The following is a 4,082-nucleotide window of genomic DNA, read 5'->3' on the forward strand; positions in this document are numbered from 1 at the left end:
CCGGGTCAAAACAGTAAATGGTCGGATCAAACAAGCTTAGACTAGTTAATATACTTATTATCATGTTTTATGAGTGTTAAAACAGGTTACACGCCATCTACATTACTGATTATGCATAAAATCGTAAAATAGTATTCTGTTGACTTTTTCTAAGCACGTTTGACTCGACATTCGGACTAGTTAGAGTGGGAATCAGAGGGTGCCCTTTTAAGGGTTTAAGGCCCACATGATTACCAACATATAACTACCTTTGATTCGACAAACCACTGGACCATTTGTGATTTATCGTAAAGTCAATCGTTAATTACGACGGATTGACTTTTAAGCTAAAACTATGGAAAACTAAGCCACAAAGGGTTAGGCATACTTACAGAAGCTTGGTGCACGACCAGAGATGTTAGAAGAATGCTTTTGAGCTCCAGAAATGAGCAGATGAGTTGTTTGAAGGTGTGATGAACAATGGTGCACTAGATGGCCTTTTATTGTGAAATTTTGGGCATAAGATCATTACAACTCAACCTATAATTGCTCATGGATGATCAGCAGCTGTCCCTGGGTGTTAGGGGACATGTAGGGGGCGCCCATGCTTCCATTAATGCATCCAAGTCGGTTAAAAATGGCAAACAGTGAATCTGTCCCGTATTTCTGCATCTGGCACCTTGACGCGGCCCGCATTAAGGATCAGGCTACTCGTACGCGGGCCGCCTGAATCCTAATGTCAGGAACCGTATCTTCACATGGCTCGCGGCCCGCATTAGCTTCACCAGATCTTTAACGCGGCCCGCCTGAGGCTTGATTTCCAAGATTTTCAAATCTTTTGTAATCATTGACCTGGCCTTTCGGTTTCGAAGGGGTAACTTTGCGATTTGGGCCTTGATTATTTACGAATAAGGGCCTCGTGACTTTTACCCGCGCCGTTAAGTCCCCGGTTAGTTTAATTACTATCCGAAAAGCCTTAACTTTTATTGTTGACGCTTTTAACCCCTTGCATACGAAATTGATCATAACTTTCTCGTTTTAAAACGGAACTTTGCGAAATTTATATCATATATTCTAGTGAGCGTAAATTGCTGTTACAAAGTCTCGGGTTCGTCAAAGGGTAACTCAGAGGTATTAATTAAACATGTTGACACATTTAACCTCTGTAGTTTGTAATTTCTCACTTTCTTCCGCATTTCGCTCCGTACGATCCATGATTCATTCGTTTGAAGGTACGAGCATCATTTAGGGTTACTGTACAGTATATTTATCCCTCGTTGACATTTTTAACCCTCGAATTTACATACATTCAAGGTTTGTCAACTTTAGTCCTTTATTTAGTATTTAATGCCACGTGTAAACTCATGACACGTTTCAACACATTATTGGACACAAAATTTCGAGGTGTTACAGATTTCCACGGTTTTGCTAGGGTTGTTGCATTTCCTGCTGCTGTGACTGTTGCTGTTGCGGGATGTGCTGCTGCTGCTGATTCGGAAGTGAAACCCTACAATCCCTGGCCGTATGCCCCACTTTCTTGCACCTGTGACATACTCGGGTACGCTGTCCCCGATGGTGATAGTTGCACTTATTGCACTTTGGTAGTTTCCCCGCGTAAGAACCTTCACCCGAACTGTTGCCCTGGCTTTGATTAACAAAGGACTGACTGAAGCTGCGATTGCTGTTATTGTCTGGCCGCTTCTGTGACTGATTCGAGTTCTTCACTTTATCTACATCACTCCATTTCTGCTTGCTATCAGTAGTTGGTGTAGTAGATGTGCTTGCAGCAGCAGTAGTAGCAGAAACGCGCGGTGGTAGCGAACCACTCTCCACATCCTAATCGGTGATCTTGTGAGCCAAACGGACAATCTGAGGTAAGTTGTCGAGGTTGGCTACAGTAACCAAACCCTTCACCCGTGGAGCTAATCCCTTGATGAACAGTTCTATTCTCCGGTGCGAAGGTCGGGACAAATTCGGGCACATGATAGCTAACTCATGAGACCGTTTCATGTATGCCTCAATCTCGGATCCCACCATCTTCAGATCATAGTACTCATTCTCCAGTTTCTTAATCTCATCACGAGGACAATACTCCTCCCTTATCAACTCCTTAAAATCGTCCCAAGTAGTGGCATTTGCCACCTCGATGCCCAACATCTGAACCTGGGCATTCCACCATGTCAGGGCGCCATCCTCGAGTGTGCCCGTAGCATACTTCACTCTGTCCCCAGCAGGACAGTTACACATCGCAAACACCGATTCTACCTTCTCAAACCATCGCAGGAGTCCTACAGCCCCTTCAGTCCCACTAACGGTCTATGGCTTACAATCCATGAACATCTTGAACGTACAAGCAGGTGGATTGTTTTGGTTATGCACTTGCTGACCTAATGGACGAAAGAAAACACATTACAGGGGTAAGATTTGCGTACGCGACACAAGAACAAAAGGTGATTGGCACATATCGTACCAGCTTGGTAGGCTGCCAAAGCCTCAGCCACACGTGTGTTAATCAAGTTTGTCAGCTCAGCCTGGGTCATCGCAATGTGACCACGTCCGTGACCTCGTCCGCTCATGATTCTATATAAGATGAGGGAACAAATTTAAGAATCGAGACAAGGTAGGAGTTAAACCTCACGTTGACATCTACAAACTACAAAGTTTACACCAAACAATAGGGCAGAACCCTTCTCGCACTCGTTAAGCCTCACTGGGACTTACATGCACCTCACATTATTATTATGTGTCCACCCATAATAATAAGGCAATTTGCATGCTCATCTCAGTGCCTCTTAACTTGTGCTCAAAGTTTCCCCCACATTCAAATAGTAAAACGAAAGGCATCACAGAATTCATAGTCACTAGAGTCGAAAGGTAGTGCCGCACTATCTAGCCCTACTAAGACATGCAGCACAGGTAATCACATCAAGGTACCAGATATGTTGTTTCATGCAAGTCATGTGTGTGTAACTACTAAGCAAGTAATGCATAAAGTAAACAGAAGACGAACCTTGCAATCTGGAGGTGAGTGTCATGGTCGATTTTCGAAGTTGTTCGGTTATAGTCTGGTTTTATAAAAACATTTTAAAACCTAGTTCACTATAACCAGTGGCTCTGATACCTGTCACACCCCCAAAATACCACATGCGGAAACACCGCGGGACGTGTGACGTACCAGGATCCAAGCCACCAATCACCTTGAACCAATAACAAAACATTGCCAAATTTATGTTTATTAAATTAAGTAATCATAATTGTCAAACAAGAGTTATCAGATTCAGCGGAAGCAAATGTGATATGCGTGAAGTGTGATATATTTTTGATGTATATTTTTAAGCCCTTTTTACACTTTTAGCCAAGTTTTAAATTTATAAAACACGATATTCACTAACACTAAACACACATATGGGCAAGTGCACCCATCGTGGACGTAGTATAGTGTTGGTAAGATACCGAGGTCGTCCAAGGACACAAGAGCTTTTAGTACCGGTTTATCCTCAACGTCTAATCAAATCAAAAAGGTTAGAAAAGGTTTTTAAACTAGAAAAATAAAAACTAACTAAATGCTGAAAAATAAAAATAAAATAAAAACAAATAGACAAGATGAATCACTTGGATCCGACTCGTGTATTAGTATAACCTTTGATTATTTTCGCACTTTTGCACTTGTTTAAGAGATTATCTTAGTTATTGTAGTAGGCCCCTCTTTTGGAGGCGACGTTACCCTCAACCCAGTAGTTTGAGTCAGCAAGGATACAATCCTAAACGGTTGGATTATTGGAAGATAATGAATTAAGTTATTAATGCAAATTATGGTAGGCCCCGCTTTTGGCGGTGACGTTACCCTCGGCTAAGTAGTCTGAGTCAGCAGGGATACAGTCCTAAATAGCCGGGTTATAGTATTAATAGTAGTTAACTTATGAGGGAGTCAAAGAGTTTGGATCCCCGCCATCCAATACCTATGGGCATTGAAGGAGATCCTACTAAATTTGACCCAGGTCCCTTGCAGGACCTCTAAACGCTGAACAAGGGCAAGACCCTTACCAAACCGTTCCCTTAACCCCCGACCAGGTAGCCAACATACCTCCATATAGACCGTGGAG

The sequence above is a fragment of the Helianthus annuus genome, chromosome 16 (assembly GCF_002127325.2).
Source record: "Helianthus annuus cultivar XRQ/B chromosome 16, HanXRQr2.0-SUNRISE, whole genome shotgun sequence".
NCBI classification, from domain to species: Eukaryota; Viridiplantae; Streptophyta; class Magnoliopsida; order Asterales; family Asteraceae; genus Helianthus; species Helianthus annuus.